Source organism: Rattus norvegicus, chromosome 9 (genome assembly GCF_036323735.1).
Source record: "Rattus norvegicus strain BN/NHsdMcwi chromosome 9, GRCr8, whole genome shotgun sequence".
Lineage (NCBI taxonomy): Eukaryota > Metazoa > Chordata > Mammalia > Rodentia > Muridae > Rattus > Rattus norvegicus.
In genome coordinates, this window is record NC_086027.1 from 20,673,116 (window position 1) to 20,691,556 (window position 18,441).

An 18,441-nucleotide genomic window follows, 5' to 3' on the forward strand; every position below is an offset into this window, starting at 1 on the left:
AGACGTGTGCCCACTCATGTGTGCACACTCTGTGGGTCTCTTCATCTGTTTTCTTCATCTTAAGAAGACCCACTGCCGGGCTGGAGAGATGGCTCAGTGGTTAAGAGCACTGACTGTTCTGCCAGAGGGTCTGAGTTCAAATCCCAGCAACCACATGGTGGCTCACAACCATCTGTAATGGGATCCGATGCCCTCTTCTGATATTTCTGAAGACAGCTACAGTATACTAATAAATAAATAAATAAATCTTAAAAAAAAAAAAGAAGAAGACCCACTGCTCTTCTCTTCCTGCAGTGATGGGAAAAGGAAAGACCCACTCCACCATTCTTCCTGCTGCCTACCAGCTGACAGCCGAGCCCAGCAAGGGAAGAGTTAACCTTGGCACAGTGTAATTAACCACAGCTGTGTTCAGGCTTTGATTAATTAATCTCCTGCCGACTACAGCTTCTTTGAGATTCCCTATGGAGTTGCTCCAAAGCACCAGCTGACCCCGTGTCCACTGCAGAGGGATGCTTGCGAAGGGGTTGCTCCAGGCCTGCACACCCTGACTTGTACCTGAGATTCTGGAGATTGGGGGCCGATGTGGCCTGAACAAGGGTCATATACCATGGCTCAAATCCTTTTCCCCGTTTGTCAGAGGCTGGGAAAGAAGGAAGCCTTGCCAGGACCACGGGAACCTCAGAGGTCATGTCTAGTGATCCATTCAGGCAAAACGTAGGACGTGGCCAGCACTGGGTAGCACTGAACAGCACTGGGGTGCACAGGCCCACAGGGACCTGGGTCAGCATGGGGCGGGGAAGGGTCCAAGGGAGAGAATTGACTGAGGAGGGCACCCAAAGATATGTGTGGATGCTGCTTCCAGACTCGGTGGCTGGAGTAGCTCCCAGAGATTCTGAAGGGAAGGGCATTCAGTAAAAATGGCCACTGGTAATCCAAGCTTTCTTTAGGAGTGTTACAGAACAGAGGGCTTCCTTACAGTAGCTGAAGGTTGTGATGGCACTTCTGCCTCACGTGGTCCATGCCACGAGCCTTACTCTGCCCACTTCTTGAATCTCTAAGGTCACCCTGGCAGGATCTATCTGGAGTCACACGATCACACCTAGGAAGCGCAAGGCCCTGGGTTCGGTCCCCAGCTCCGAAAAAAAGAGCAAAGCACAGGACCCTCGTGTCCATTAATTTGCCTGTATTAGTTTACACTTTTTTAGTTATTTTGATGTCTAAGGTTCAAGAGTCCAACTACATTTTGTCTGGTCTTGTTTGTTTGTTTGGAGACAGGTTTTCTCTAGGTAGCCCTGGCTGTCCTAGAACTCACTCTGTAGACCAGGCTGGCCTTGAACTCACAGAGATCTACCTGCATCTGCCTCCCCAGTGCTAGGATTAAAGTCGTGAGCCACTACATGCAGCTTCTTTTTGTCGTCTGTTTCTTGTTGTTTTTGTTTTTTTTTAACAAAAAAATGTGAGGTAATTGGCAGACTGTTGTATTTTGGTCTCAGTGATGGCAGGACTGAGGCAGCGCCACCGGTTCCATGGCTGGCTGGCTCCCAGATAGGTGACTTGACAGAACATATCCATTACGTGAATGCGCTATCTCTGAAGAATGTTCCAGAAGTCCAAAGGCTGTAATGGCGCATGCTGTAATCCCAGGTTCTGGAGGCTCAGCCACAGAGTAAGAACACGTCTCAGGTAAACACTGAAAGTGGCTTCCGGGTGTCTGTGAGTGTTCACGACACTGGCAGGACCCCCAGTGGGCTTCTGGGATGTCCACCAGCCTCCATGCACATGGCCTCAGGCTGTCCCTCTCTCCCACTGCCCTCAGCTCCTCTCATCCGAAACGTGTGCTGGGCTTTCCGCTCAGCTCCTGGCAGCCCCAGATCTCCCTCAGTCTGGGGACGAGGGCTGAGAGGAGTGCGCAGCCAGGGTAAGGGAAGGGGTGCAGGGCTCTGACCAATTCGGCATCTGGCCCAGGTGGGCAGGAAGCCCCTCCTGGCCCCGCTCTCTGCTCACACATTGCTGGCAGAGGCAGGAAGAGGCTGCTCAGCAGTCCAAACACTGATTTCCTGTCAGAGGCTCCAGGCTGTTTTCTTTAGGATAGTGGCTGAATCCCCAGAGCTGAGCAGGATGGGGGCAGGACACAGGAAGGATTTAGTCAGATCCTCAGCACACACACACACACACACCCCTTCATATGCAAACTCATTCTTCACACACACACCCTCCTCTGTGTGTACACCCCTTGCTTCACACACATGTACATGCACACGCAGGAACACACACACCTCTATAGGAATTCCCATTCATATTCACGCTCATTCTCACACACCCCTCCACCCCTTCCTCCCTCTCTCTCTCTCTCTTTCTCTCTCTCTCTCTCTCTCTCTCTCTCTCTCTCTCTCTCTCACACACACACACACACACACACACACACACACACATCTCACACATACACGCGTTCTACGTCGTCACGTGGCATCCCCCGTTCTACATTCCAGAGCCCAGGCTCTGCTACAGAGGTCAGGGTTCAGCCTGCATTCCCATGCCTGCTCTGTCTCCCACCCTTCATCTTCCCCAGGTGCCTCATCCCCTCCAAAAAGCTGGTGGTACAGCCTAGAGCCACCTTCTCCTCAATTGTACTAGAAACCACCCAGAAAAGCCCTGGCTGGGCACCCTTCTCTCTGCCACAATCCTCTGGTGGCACCTACCTTTGCTTAGAGCTGGACAGAGCTGGGTGACACCCTCAGCTGACTCTGCTGTGGGTCACAGAACAAGGCCCTTCCCCTCTCTAGGCCTTGGGCATCCTTTGAGCAAGCGGAAGCTTGGAGGGGGAGGGTACTCTGGAGGTCCAATGGCTGAAGTCAGGGAGCTCCTGCCTCTGCTTTTCTGCGATCTTTGGAGCAGTCCCATGGCCACCCTTGTGAGGTCCCCTCACTCCTGAGCTGTCCATAGCAAGGACACTCGCACTGGCCGGAACCAATGGACCTCGTGTCTAAGAGTTGCTGCGCTGGAGGCAGAGGCTGCTTGTGAGGGTGGATGCTCACACGCCCCTCAGCCCGCCTCTTATTAACCGGCACTTCCGGTTCTTGACCAAAAGTCGAGCACGTGGAGCTTCAGAAGGCCACCACTGGCTCCAGAGCTACTGAAGGGGACAGCTTGAACACCCATACCTATTTGTTGCCATGTCCTGGGCCAATGGACTTGGGGTGGTCTCTGAGGCCATCGGAGCTGCTGCAAACCTATATTGCTGTGCATGGGAGGGGGCGGGAGACGGAGTAGGGCTCCATTGTAACTAGGGAAACTGCATGGCCACAGCAGGAGCTTTGGGGGCAGAGATAGGAGGACTGAGCGATTTTCTGAACACTGGCTTTCCTGGGAAGAGGAGGGTCACAGTCTGGAATGACACCCACGCTACAATACATCAGTGGCTTTACCACCCTGTCCCAACCACCTCTTCCCACAATCCCTACCACCTCTAAACCTGCGTTGGGGGGATAACATCGTCCTTACTGCAGAGGGGTAGGAACTAGGTGTGTGCTGGGGGGGGAGGGTAATTTTCACACATCAGCGGCCCAGTCTCTGTAACCTGAGGACTCCTATAACAAAGAACAGAGCAATTCACTCAGCTGAAGCTCCAGGCCTAGCGCTTGTGCTGATCGTGAAAGACTGTGATTGGCTAGGTCGAAGCCACGTGACATTTGTGGGCGGGTAGGCTTCAAAGGAAGAAAATAATGGGCGCCACAGTCAGGTTGGACCACCATGGCTGGTGCAGGGGGTGCGAGCACCAACCCAGTTAGGTGGAGTTGCTGGACTTGAAAGCTCCAACGTAAAACACAGCTCAGAAAGGATGTATATACCTCCAATAATTCAGGGCTCGCGGAGGTGGAAGCTCTCTTCTTTCTCAGGCTCCATAGGATGGAGGTTAGAATAAGGGGCAGACCGATAGGAGAGGCCCCCAGCTCTAGGAGAGAGAGAATGAACAGCATCCACCGAACTAAGACCCCAAAGGTGGCTTCTCCATTCCCAGAGTCCTCTGGGGCATGGTTTGCCGTGGGTCCTTGCTCTGGTGTTGACCAGATGACGGGGGAGACAGATAGTGGAGGGTTATCCCTAGCGGCACCCATAATACCTTCTGAGACCCTCCGTGGCTCAACCACAGGAACAACAACCATCTGACAAGAAAGAAATGCATAGAGCAGGCGCAAGCGCGGGGCGAGATAAAGGGAAGAGACGTTCACACGCAAAGATACAGACACAAGACAAACAGAAAAGAGACAGGGCAGTGGTTGAGAAGGTAAAGTAAGAGTCTGGACACCAGGAGAGGAGTGTGCTGGGGAGACCTGGCCCTCAGCTCCTCCCAAGGTCACTCATCATGAGCTGTGGGGGCAGAGATGCCCCTCAGCCTGGGACCCTCCCAGACTTGGAGCTTCACAGGAACTGGGCAGCTTAGCGTTAATTAGAGGCCCTGGCTAATGGCTCGGAAGATTGGCCAGTTCCAGAGACGCTGATGAATAGAGACCTCGGCGAGATTTATTTCTAATTATCTCATTTGTCTCCCCCCATTACTCTTTATGGCCTGGATTTATGGGACCATTAGGGCCTCCCCTCCCCCGGCCAGGCCAGGCTGAGCATCAGCCTCGGGACACTTCATAATAACAATAAAAATGTGTTCTGTGGTCAGATTGATGGGGGACTCGCATTCTTGTCCTCTTCATCCTTGTCCTTGGGACCCCAGACACCAGCTGCTCTCTTGTCCCTTTCCCTCCGAGGACCAGCGGTACACAGCTCCAGGTCCTCAGCCAACCTGTGGAGTTCAAGCCTGTGGCCTCCTCTGCCTCCCCCTCACTCCAAGCCTCCCTCAGCCCCTCTATAAGACCACATCCCGGAAGCTAAGGACAGTGGTGGGAAAATTGGAGTCCGAAGGCAAAGGGCTCAAAGTTTTCACCAGGAAGTGATATTTAGCAAACAGAAACCCTAACGTGTGTGGGGTTTGTCGTCATCGTTTTGGATTTTGGTTCTTCTTTTCTTTTTATTTACTTATTTTATTTATGAGTACTGTAGCTCAGACACACCAGAAGAGGGTACCAGATTCCTTTACACATGGTTGTGAGCCACCCTGTGGTTGCTGGGAATTGAACTCAGGACCTCTGGAAGAGCAGTCTGTGCTCTTAACTGCTGAGCCATCTCTCCAGCCCTGGTTTTTGGTTTTTCAAGACAGGATTTCTCCACATAGCTCTGGCTGTCCTGGAACTCACTCTGTAGACCAGGCTAGCTTCGAACTCACAGAGATCCCTCTTCCTCTGCCTCTCGAGTGCTGAGATTAAAGGTGTGGGCAGTGTGGTCTAATCTGTATTGTGACCTTGACTAGAAGGAGAGAGGTGATGCCAGTGGTGGTCCTGATTCTCTAGTGTGGCTGCTCTCAGGGTGGGGAAGTCCAGCTTCCTCCACTCAGAGGCAGCTGTCAGCTTCCCATCTCTTAAGGGTGGGAAACACCTGAGTCCTCCTACCCCTCACGTGTTGCCCCTGCAGCTACAAACTGGAGCATCTACTTGGGCAAAGCTACCAAGTAGACACACACACTATATTACCTGATTGTGATGAACAAGACAACTTGGAGTCACCCAAACAAAACATGGCACTGCTCACCACTGTCTCCAGGTGGAAAATCTGATGGTCTCATGGTGGCAGAACAGACATACGGGCCAATGTATTGAATTCCACCCAGCAGTGAGGAGGCAGGATGAGGTAAGGCTGCCGTGTGTCTCTGCACACATACAGCATGAGGTCAGGGGGCGCCCATCCCCAGTGTTAAAGTCAGACTCATGGCCACTCATTGCTGCCCTGGTGGGTAGGGCTGGAAGGGACAGGCAGGACTTCTGGAAGGGAGCAGATGTTTGATTTTTTTCCTCTTAGCTACGTTTCTGTTGCTATGCTAAAACCCCCTGATCACGACAAATTGTAGAAGAAAAACTGTTTCCCTCATGGTTGCAGAGGACTAAGAAGTCAGTCATGCCAAGGAAGCATGGCAGCACGCGGCAGGCATGGCGGCTGCGGCAGGGGGTTGAGAGGTCACATCTTGAGCCGCAAGGAAAGCAGAAAGCAAACTGGAAGTGGCACACGTCTTAAACTCTCAAAGCTCACCTCTAAGGACGTGTTTTCCCAACAATGGCAAACCTGTGGACCTCCAAACAGCTACAGATAAAATGTTCAAATGTCTGACACTGAACTCGGGTCCTCCTTTCCTTCCTTCCTCTTCCCTTCCCTCCCCTTCCTCTTCCCTTCCCTCCCCTTCCTCTTCCCTTCTCCCTTTCCTCTTCCTGCCCCTTCCCTCCCCCTTCCCTTCTCCCTTTCCTCTTCCTGCCCCTTCCCTCCCCTTCCCTCACCTCTCCCCCCAACCCTTTCCTTCTCCCTCCTTTGCCACTTCCCAGCCCCTATCTTGTCTTCCTTCACAAGAGATCTCTGAGAGCTGAGACAGGATGCCTCTGAGGATAAGCCTTACTTCCGGGTTCTCTCTGTCTCTGCAGGCAGCCCAGAGCCTTCTAAGCAGTGTGAGAAGGCAGCGTCCTGCTACATCTTACCGCTTGCTGTATTTCTGGGACTTGGGTGAGATCACATGGGGAGTTGGGGGGAGCAGGGCACTGCAGAGAAGAAAAATCTTTCCAGAAAGAAGAGGGAATTCAACAGGCAGTGGTGGTGCAGGCCTTTCATCCTGGTGCTCAGGAAGCAGAGGCAGGCAGATCTCTGTGAGTTCACAGCCAGCCTGGTCTACAGAGCTAGTTCTAGGAAATCCAGAGCTACACAGAGGAATCAAAAACCTGGAGAGTCGGGTTCAATGGTTAAGAGCACTGACTGCTCTTCCAGAGGTCTGAGTTCAATTCCCAGCACCCACATGGTGGCTCACAGCCATCTGTAAAGGGATCTGATGCCCTCTGCTGGTGTGTCTGAAGACAGCTACAGGGTATTCATATACATTAAATAAATTAAAAAAAAAAAAACTAGGAGGGGCAAGCAGGGAGGACCCATCACTGTCTTTGCTAATTTATTGCTCATTAACCTTGCTTTAAACCATGGCTTCACTCAGGAATTTACACACAGTAGAGTGCTCTGGGCGTGGCTCAGGGTCACACAGGTAGATTCAGTCAGGATGGTAGCCCAGGGCTCTGGGATGTAGCTTGGCTGATGGAACCCTTGCCTAACATGCATGAAGTTATCGGTTTCTTCCACAGTGTTACATGAACTGGGAATGGCATCGCACGCCTCCCTCAGCACCACTTGGGAGATAGAGGCAGGAGAATCAGAAGTTCAAGGCCATCCTTTGCTACAAGGCAAACTTTAGACTAGCCTGTGTGATCTGAGAACCTGTCTTAGAGGACAATGCCTAGTGACTTATCTATTGCTATGATAAGACGCTGTGACCAAGCCCATGGTTCCAGAGGGTTAGAGCGCATCACTGTCATGGTGGTGGAGAGCAGGGCCGGAGACAGGCAGGCATGGTGTTGGAGCAGCAGTGGAGAGCTTACATCTTGACCCACAACCACAAAGCAGAGACATCTAACTGGGGGTGGTTTGGACACACACGCTTCCTAGTCCTTCTCAAATAGTTTTACCACTGGGGAACCAAGTATTCAAGTATATGAGTTCATGGGGGCCATTTTTATTCAGTTACCCCTTGGTAATAGATGATGATGATATGATGACAATGATGACAGTGGTGGTGGCAATGGTGGTATGATCTCTTGTCATCTTGATGGGACTAGAGGACCTACTTCCAAGGTGACTGGGTGATTTGAATAAGGATGCCCCCCCATAGACTCAAGTTTGAATGCTTGGCTCAGGGAGTGGCACTATTAGAAGGTGTGGCCTTGTTGGAGTACGCCACTGTGGGGTAGGCTTTGAGGTCTCATATACTGTTGCTGTGGTCATGGTGTCTCTTCACAGCAATAAAACCCTAAGACAGTGGACCACTCCTGTGGCTAGAAGTCAGTACGGACTATAACAAGAGTCCTCAGACCCTTGTACCACCCTGCTGCAGGATATTTTGTTGGTGGTAGTGGTTGTTTTGTTTGTTTGTTTGTTTGTTTGCTCTTTTGGTTTTTTTCTCCCCTAGTTGTGCTAGAACTTGCTTTTACAAAACTTACAGCCAGACTGGCCTCCAACTCAGGAATCCTCCTGCCTCTGTCTCCTCAAGTGCTGGGATTAAAGGCATGCACACCACTCTGGGCATGCTGCAGGGGTGTTTGAGCGGTCTCACTCACTGAACCCAGCTTCCTCAGAGCTAATGATCCATTTCAGCCAAACAGGGGTCTCAATAGCCTGGAAGTCTGAGTCACCCTACTCACCTCCGAAGACATGGAAAGGGTGCAACTCAGTGAACCAGGAAAACTAGACTCAGTGGGGTTCACCTGGAACACCAGCTGCCCTGATTCACGAGGGATCAGGCTACAAAGCCCCCACTTCTTCTCACACATTTGCTGGTGTAGGGAGCTCCTAGGCTATGCTGCGTGCTTCAGTGCTCCACATCTCGGGAATTGTCCCCTTTTTACTGATGAGGAAACCAACCTGCAAAGTCAGCTAACCTCTTCCTCCTCTTCCTCCTCTTCCTCCTCCTCCTCCCCCCCTCCTCCTCCTCCTGCTCTTCCTCCCCCTCTTTCTTCTTCTTCACCCAAGACCTTGGGAATGCTAGGCAAATGCTCTACCACTGAGCTGTGCCCACACCCCTTTTTTTACACCATTTATTTTGAGACAACGTCTCTCCAAATTATCTATGCTAGCCTTAAGCTTGCTTGGCAGGCTCTGAAGTTTCAATTCCCTTGTAGCAGCCTAAGTGGCTTCTATCACTAACCTGTAACATCTTGGCCCAGCAACCTTTTCTAAGTAACATCTCCAGTAGGATATCCCACAAAGCCTGCTCCCTAGGTCTCCTGAGCATAGCTCACTCTGTAACATTGTTTCCTAGTGAGCCCTGTCTTGGGAGTCCAAGCTCGGAGTGCTGACTTGGCCTTTCTGTTCACTTGGACACTTGCTACCTGTAACTGATGATGCCCCGTCCATCGAAGCAGTGTGTGCTCCTGTTCCTTTCTCCCCATGTAAATTCAGGGAGGAGACTGGACTCCGCTCCTGCAGTCTCACAGCCCCAGGCTCCTTATAACTCATTCTCTGCCACGATTCTTGTTCTCGTGGTCCAGTACAGTGACACCCACATTCCAGGCAGCAAATGGAGAGAAGACAGAAATGAGAGCCAAGGCTTATGCCAAGATTCCCTTTAAAAAAAAGATTCCTGAGAGCTACTGAAACATCTGCAGCTTCCCATTGGCTGGGATGCTGCCACCAGTCACAGTTAGCTGCACAAGAGGCTGGGAGTGTAATCTTCCTTCTGGGTGGCCATGCGCTTGGCCAAAATGTCTAATAATGGAAAAAATGAGCTGGAGTGTGGCTTAGTGGGAGAGTGCCTGCTTACTGTGCATGAGGTCTCAGGTTCAATCCCTAGATCAGAGAAAGTGGGAAAAGGGGGAGGAAAAAGAGGAGGGGGGATATGATAGGGAAGAGTGAAGGGGAAAGGAAAGAGAGAAAGAGATGAGGAGGGAGCAGAGAAAGGTTAGAAAGAAAAAGAAATGTAAAATGACTGTTCCAGGTCCTTCCATTCTTTCTGTATGCATGTGCCTGCGTGCAAACCCACAAATGTGTATGTGCATGCATGTATGTGTTTAATGCGTCTGAGTGTTTTTCCTGAATGTACGTGTACCACATGCATTCCCAGTGCCCTCAGACCAGACGAGGATGTCATATCCCATGGAACTGGCGCTAGGAACTGAACTCAGGTTCTCCGTGAGAGCAGGAAGTGCTCTTACCCGCTAAGCCATTTTTCCAGCTCCACCTATGCTGTTAATGAATAGACTTCTCTAGCAGACAACCCTGAGAGCAGGCCCGCACTGCAGGGCAGGAAGCATGGCTGATCTAAGCCAGCCACTCCCCTCCCCTGACCCTTGCCAGCGATTGGTTTAGAAATGGGCCAATGAAGCATGAGGATCATCAGCCGAAGCCCCAAGGACGTGGGCAGGGGCATTCTCGTTTCTGAGGGGCACTCAGTACTTGTCTGCTCTCTGCCTATAACCCTGAACGCTAACCTTTGCTTTGCTTATCAAGCCCAGAGCCTTGTACATACTAGGCAACCGTGCTGACACTGAAGAGCTCACCTGCGCCATGAAGGAGCCCTGTCTGGGAAGTTGAGACAGCTCCCTGAGGAGGAGGCCAGAGTGAAAAAAGAGGCATGTCCCTCTGCTCCTGCAGCTGGATATGGCAGAGCATGCCGACAACTCCAGCCCTTGGGAGACGAGACAGAGGCAACAGATCAGTGAGAGTTTAAAGGTCAGCCTGTCATACACATTGACTTTGAGCCAAGGCTATATAATTGGACCCTCACTCAAAGACAGCAGTCAAAGTCTCCTAATGTCATGTCTGCCCTGAAATGGAACGCCCTCTGAACTTTCTGGTGTGTGAGTGTGTGTGTGTGTGTGTGTGTGTGTGTGTGTGTGTGTGCGTGTGTGGATGTGAGTCTGTGCAGAGGTGGAGGTTAAAGGACAATCTCGGGTACTACACACCTTGTTAATGTTTCTTTTTTCCCCCTCAGAGCTAAGAATTGAACCTGGGACTTTGTGCTTTCTGTGCAAGAACTCTCCCCTTGAGCTAAATACCCAGCACCACTAGCCACGTGTTTGTTGTTGTTGTTTTGTCTTGTTTTATTTTATTTTGCTTCAGTTTTGATTTTTCAGACAGGGTTTCTCTGGGTAGCTCTGGCTGTCCTGAAACTCAATAGACCAGCCTGGCCTCAAAGACATCTGCCTCCTGGGGCTAAGGGCATGTTCCTACCACCTCAGCCACCATGTTGTTTGTGAAACAGTGTTTCTAGTTGGCTTGGAGCTCACCAGGTAGGTTATAGCGGCTAGTCAGCAAACCCCAGCTTTGTCCTTCTCCAAAACTCCCAAAGACTGAGGTGGTGCAGTGATTGGCTTAATCCTGGAGGGGGGAGGGGCACAAGCTAATATAAAATACCTACAAACAACATGCATAATAAAATATCTGTTCACCAAACATATAAATGTATTAACCACTTTTTCTTGTAGCTGGAAGCACATAGCTGACAAGACGAACTTCAGGGAAAGAGGGTTTGCTTTGGCTCACAGACTGAGGGATCAAGTCTGTCCCAGCTGGAGGACATGGCAGCCAGGTGCTCCTCAGGATGGGAGCTTATACTGGCCACTTACCTCTCCACAGAACAGGAAACTGGAAACACTCGCACAAAATAAAAACAAATAGGTCTTTTTAAAAAAAAATCTTGAAGCACATTTAAAAGCATTTTTTTCCTGTGTGTGTTTTGCCTGTGCTTATACAGGTGCATCACAGGCTGCAGTACCCAAAGAAGGCAGAAGAGGGCAGAAGACCTGGAACTTGAGGTACAGATGGTTGTAGGTGCTGGGAACTGAACCCTGGTCCTTTTGCAGTGAGAGCTCTGAACCTCAGAGCCATCTCTCCAGTACCTTCGATCACAATATTGATCATTGTAGGGCGAATTCTCTTATTTACATAACTCGGTATCTCAGTTTTCTTGCTTATAAAGTAGGGACAGTGATGCCTTTACCATTAAATCTCTGTCACTATGTCCGCGTGCGTGCGTGCGTGCGTGCGTGCGTGCGTGCGTGCGTGCGTGCGTGTGTGTGTGTGTGTGTGTGTGTGTGTGTGTGTGTGTGTGACTGAAACTGACTGTCTTACTGAAAGCTGAATGGACACATGGGTGTTAAAGAGGCACAGCTGCATGTCCCTACACCCTCATGGTGTTGGTTGATGGCTATAAAGAAACGATCAGCTCCCAGCTCAGAACTCAGGGACAGGGAGAAAGCAGAACAGCCTGGGTATTACTAGTCTGCTCCCTGGACAAAGCTACAACCACCACCACCACCATCACCACCACCACGGGCAGAGCAAACCAAAATGTTGAGGCATCATACCCTCCCCTGCCTTCCTGCTGCCAGGATTACTGGTCACTAATTACTTTGCAAACTAGAAAATCTACCAGGACCCCAGTTAGGTACCCAAAGATATAATTGCTCCCTAATTAGAAAAAGTTGTCAAACGGGAACAATTATATCTGTTCTTCATTCTGTCTCCCCCTCAAGCCAAATCTCTCTGCTTCTCCTCCCTCAGTGGAGCCGTCTCCTGTGGGTTGGGGGAGGGAGGATGGTGGAGGCCCATGGCAATCACGATCAGTAGTCTGAGCCTCTGAAGTGGGCTTCCACGCCCAGGGACCCCTGCACTTAGTGGTTTACTCTGGGGCCATTTCAGAAACAGAACACGGGGCGTAGGCTTGTCAGTCATTCCTGTAGCTCTAAGTGGAGGCCCCAGCCTGCATCCAGAAAGTGCTCAGAAGTGATTTTCTGGGCTACAAAGATCACTGGACCTGAGACAGCTGACATTTGGCTCAAGAAATTTGGAGTTAAGAGGAAACTCCACAGGCCGGGAGATGGAGCTCTGCTGATTCGGTGTTCGGCCAGCATTTAGGAAGCTGCGGGTTCAATCCCCAACACTCCAGAAACTGGGGTGGGGGTGCTGTGTGGTGGGGCGCTGTGTTACACTTCTGCACTGAGCACAGGGACGTGGAAACAGGGGGATCAGGAGTTCAGAGATCCTCTGCTCCATACTGAGTTTAAGGCCAGACTGGGCTACGTGAGACCATCTCAAAACAAACAAACACAATCAGAAACAAAACAAAGGCTGCTGTGAGAGTCTAGTCGGGCTGAAGTATTGGGAGGCTACAGGGATGCAGTCAAAGCTGAGGCTGCTGGCTTTGAAGGACCGAAAAGGCCTCTCTCTGACCTGGAGGAATGTGGGCTTCCCCCAGTGAGCACAGGGCAGTCAGCTAGCTGAGAAGTCACTCCCAGCCACACTGAGAACTGAGGGGCTGCAGGCCAGGCTGCCGGGGCCTGGATGAGCCTGAAAGCCTCGCAGCAGACAGAGAAGGCCAAGGGGTGTGTGAGCAGGTGAAGCTCAATGGCTAGTGCTAGCCTTTGTCACGTCCAGCAGACGCCATCCTCAACGGACCTTCACACTTTGGTTGGATTTCTAGCACCCATATGGCTGCTCACAACCAGCTGTCACTCCAGTTTTGCAGGTCAGAAAACTTCTGGCCTCTTCAGGTACCAGGCATGAACAATGTGTTACATAGACACACGTGCAAGTAAAAATTAATTAATTGATTCATATCATACAGATTCACACATGTAGATATACATGTGTATATATGTATAAATGCATACATATAGCCATGCACATATACACACATATATACACGTATATACACATATATTTAAAAATTGGACACCTGGAATGCTAAGTGCAAAAATAACAGATAAAATTCACTTCTGTGGCTGGAGAGATGGCTCAAAGGCTAAGAGCAATGACTGAACTTCCTGAGTTTAATTCCCAGCAACCACATGGTGGCTCACGACCATCTGTAATGGAATCTGATGCCCTCTTCTGGTGTGTCTGAAGACAGCGACAGTGTGCTCACATACCCAAAATAAAATAAATAATTCTTTATTTATTAAAGAATTTCTGGCTGTTTTGAGAGAGGATCTCATACAGTCTAGGCTAACCCCTTAACTGACTAGGAGGGCAAGGATGACCTCAAGTCACTTTTGTGTGCATGGGCCCACACATGAGAATGTGTGTGTGTGTGTGTGCACATATGTGCATATATGTGTGTGTGCATATGTGCGTGTGTGATATGTGTGTGGTGTGTGTGCATGTCTGTGCGTGTGCATGTGTGTGATGTGTGTGTGTATTTCCATCTGGGGGTGTGTGTGTGCATGTGTGTGCATTGTGTGTGTGTGAGATGCGCGTGTGCATGTGTGTGTGTGTGATGTGCGTGTGTATTTCCATCTGGGGTGTGTGGGCATGCATGCATGCCACTGTGTGGATTGCCTGTGTGCACTTGTGGAGACCTGAAGCTGATGGCTTGTGTCTTTTATTGCTCTTCTCTTTGCTGACGTCATCTCTCGCTTGAAGCCACAGCAAGGCACCTGCTAGATGGTCTAGCCTGCTTGACCTAGGCACCCCCTCTCTGCCGCACCTGCCCAGCTTTTGTGTACACTCATGGCTTCCAAACCCTGGTCCTGAGGCAGGTTTGACAAGCCTTTACCCAGAGAGCCATTTCAGTCTCACCTTTGAGTGCTGGGGTCACAGGCATGTACCACACCTGCTGTGTGTGCTGCTGGGATGGGAGAGCCTTGTATACACTGGGCAAACTTTTCCCTAACTGCTATATCCCCAGCCCTCTTTGTGGCTCTTCCCTCTGCCTCCGGATTTAACCATCCTTCTGTTGTGGCTTCTTATCAGGGACACCCACCACACCTTCCTCTGTTACTCAGCCCAGACCTGATGGTTGGGTTCAGAGCAGTCCTGATGGCTGTGTCTCCTGCTGTAAAGAGGCAGTAGGCAGGGCAGCCTGAGGCATACTGGATGAAAAGGAAACACGTGGAGGCACTTGTCACACACTGGCTTTTCCTCTTCTTGCTCTGTCCCCAGGCAGGAGTAGAACATTTTATCACACCAACACAAAACCCGATATCCATCGGCAGTCACTGCCTTCAACTCCCCTCCCTGACACCCTGGACATCGATCTGCTTCCAGTGTCGCAGGAGTGTCATGTGATCTGTGTAATTCACAGGACCCTAGTCTTCCCTGCACCCTGAGGTCCTCCCTCCCTTTCCTCAATATCCCTACTCCCTGGCAGATGTATCCGATCAGAGTTTGAAGTTCATGGAGGCTGGTGTCAATGTATCCGATCAGAGAGTGAAGGCTTCTCTGACTGAGGAGATGTTTATCTGAGAGGCCTGAATAAGAAGGGCCGCCATCATCAGAGAGAAAGAGCAAGAGCTGAGGATGCATCTGGCTCCTTGGGTGAGAACCAAGCTCTGCTTCCACAGTCATGGCAGGTCTTGGGGTCTGACAGGCTAGGTCCCCCCACTTAACTGGATTGTGGCCTCGAGTGGATTACTTAAGCTTTCTGAGTACCTATTTCCCTGCAGTCCACGGAAAAGTACCCAGTGGTTATCACAAAGCAACTTTAAAGAATGGGGTGTGAACTATGTGTTTCAGGGTGAATCTGGAATGGGGTATAGTAACTTAAGGGCACTTAGCAGAGTTGTCCTCACAGACGCTGGAGCGTGGGGAGAGCCTCAGATGGCCCCAGGGTCTCTATGGCCAAGGTCACTGAGCGGAGGTATACAAGAGGCCTAAGTCACAGATCCCAGGACTGGAAGGGTCACCAGAGGAAGTGGGGTTCTCCCCATCCCATACCTGATGCCCTTCCTTGCATCTACCACACCATACCCACATTTTTATTCCAGAAGCTTCTTGCATGAGGGTCTTCCTGGCTTCTCGAAGAGGGGACTAATTAAACCTGAATTGACACAGCACTAATTAGCTTCTTAATTACACGGAACCACATGATTAGAAGCACAGCAGACACTAATTGTTCATTAGAAAGCAGCCCTTCCCTCTCCCCTTTCCCAGGCCCTCTGCCCACTGACAACAGTAGCCCACCCCAGCCTAGCCCCACCCCAGAGGATACCTGGGGATAACTCACTGTCCCAGTCTGGATCCAGGTGCCCTCTACCACAGCAAATACATGTGCCCCCCTCAGTTGATGGTGGGGGTGGACATTCAGGGGGGTGTTTTTATTAATAGGGTTATTTTTCCTTCTGAGACAGAGTCTCATGTAGCCCAGGCGGACCTCAAGGCCTCATGTAGCCAAGGATAACCTTGAACTCCTGATACTCCTACCTCTACCTCCCAAATACTAGCTCCACAGGTATGGCCCACCATTCCCCGTTTATTTGGTGCTGGGGATAGAACCTAGGACTTCAGGACCTCATGCATGCAACAGAACCACATCCACAGCCATCTTTTGTTTTTTGTTTTGTTTTGTTTTTTAAATTTTTGTTTTGTTTTTGAAGTGGAGTTTCTCTGTGAAACCCTGGCTGTCCTAGAACTCCATCTCAGTAGACCATGATGGTCTTGAACTCCGAGAGATCCATCTGGCCCTGTCACAGGGTGCTGGGGTGAAAGGCGTGTGCCACCATGCCAGACATTTTTTTAAGAGACAAAATTTCATGTCTGTCAGGCTGATAGCCCAGAATGAACTTGAATTTCTGCTCTTTCTGCCTTTTCCTCAAGAGTTGGATTTACAGATGAGTTCCACCATCCCTGCTTCCATTCATAAATTTTTGTTGTTGTTGTTGTTGTTGTTGTTGTGTGTGTGTGTGTTTAACTTCAAGGTGACGCAAAAGAAATCATATGCAGTAAAAAAAACAGACTTATAGCATTGACATCTGACCTGTCCCTGAACTAGTAACTCAAAGATCGGTACTCAAAGTTTGGTGTGGTAGTCTACCCTTTAATCCCAGCACTCAGGAGGTCGAGGCAGGGGAATGTATGAGTTTGAGGGTAGCCTGGTCTACATACTGAGTTCTGGAACAGCCAAGGCTACATAGAGAGAGACCCTGTCTCAAAAAACTGTAAGAAGAAGAACAACAGGAAGGAAAAGAAAAATGAAACAAAAAAGAGGAAGAAAACAATCGGTGCCCACCTATGCCGGCTAGTTTTTATGTCAACTGGACACAGGTGAGGATCATCTGGGACGAGGGAGCCTCACCTGAGAGAATCCAGCTGCCATTTGGCCTATGGGCAAATGTGTGGGGCATTTTCCTGACTAATAAGTGATGTGGGAGGGCCCAGCCCACATTGCACGGTGCCGCCCCTGGACAGGCAGTTCTGGATAGTACAAAAATTCAGCTGGGGGCTGGAGAGATGGCTCAGTGGTTAAGAGCACCGACTGCTCTTCCAGAGGTCCTGAGTTCAAATCCCAGCAACCACATGGTGGCTCACAACCATCTGTAATGAGATCTGATGCCCTCTTCTGGTGTGTCTGAAGGCAGCTACAGTGTACTCATATATAATAAATGAATAAATAAAATTTAAAAAAAAATTCAGCTGGGCATGCTGGTGTACTTGGGAGGCAAAGGCGGGTGGCTCTCTGTGAGTTCAAGGCCAGCCTGGTCTATGTAATGAGTTCTAAGGCAGCCAACCAGGACAACACAGACAGACCTTGCTGAAAGCAAGCAAGCAAGCAAGCAAGAAAGAAAGAAAGAAAGAAAGGAAGAAAGAAAGAGAGAGAGAGAGAGAAAGGAAGGGAGAAAGAAAGGAAGGAAGGAAGAAAGAGAGAAAGAGAGAGAGAGAGAAAGAAAGGAAGGAAGGAAGAAAGGAAGGAATGAAAAGAAAGAAAACAGGCAGGCAGGGAGGGAGGGAGGAAGGGAGGGAGGAAAAAGGAAGAAAGAAAAGTTAGCTGAGCTGTATGTGAGGAACAAGCCTCCATGGCCTCTGCATCAGCTCCTGCCTCCAGGTTCCTGCCCTGCTTGCATTTCTGTCCTGATTCCTTCCATGATGAACTCTGAGCATTCTCTGGGATATTTCTCCAAGATATCACCTCCTCCTTCTGAGACTCGGCCCCCAGATTTGTGGCCTCTTTGGGCCTGCTTAGATTCTTGGATGTGCCCACAGGACCCTAAATTGCCCTGCTCATGGCATGATAGCAGGAATACTATTGGCCCTACATATATAATGGGTGGCCCTCCATCTTGCCTCCCCCAAACACTCTCAGCTGCCCCCCCCATTGCTCTGGTGTGACCACCCACCTGGGTCCAGGTCACAGCTGAGTAGCACAGGAGGGTGCTGGTTCACAGACAAGCTGGTTATAGATGATCCCAAACCTCCTTCTTCCTTGAGGACCTCCCTGACCACCCAGCCTTAGGAGGGTGCCCCATCTCTGCCTTCACATCCTGGAGAGCACCCTTTGCCAGGACACAAACCTCTCCACACACTTACCGGGGTTGTGCCAGGCACCATGTGCGTTGTACCTATAAACTCATGAACCCTGTCTACACCCAGATGCCCTTATCACCCATTTTACAGACAAGAAAAACTGAGGCATGAATAGCTGAATGACTGCACATTTTGATAGTGCTAGACAGAGATCCCAGGCAGTCGGAATGAGTCCATGCTTTCAACCATCATATTAGACCCTGTGAGGGGCAGGATACCCGCAGGACAAGAGCCTGTGAACTTTGTGAAGTCTCCCATTTTATTGGCAGATCCTCTTTTCTTGTTTGCTTTTTAAAAATGATTTATGTAGGGTTGAGGATTTAGCTCAGTGGTAGAGCACTTGCCTAGCAGCTCCGATAAAAAGAAAAAATGATTTATGTAATTTATGTGCATGGGTGTTTCGCCTACATATGCATTACCTGTGTGCCTGGTGCCCACCAAGGTCAGAAGACGATATCTGATCCCCTGGAAATGGAGTTATGGATGGGTGCAGCCACCCCATGGGTGCTAGGAGCT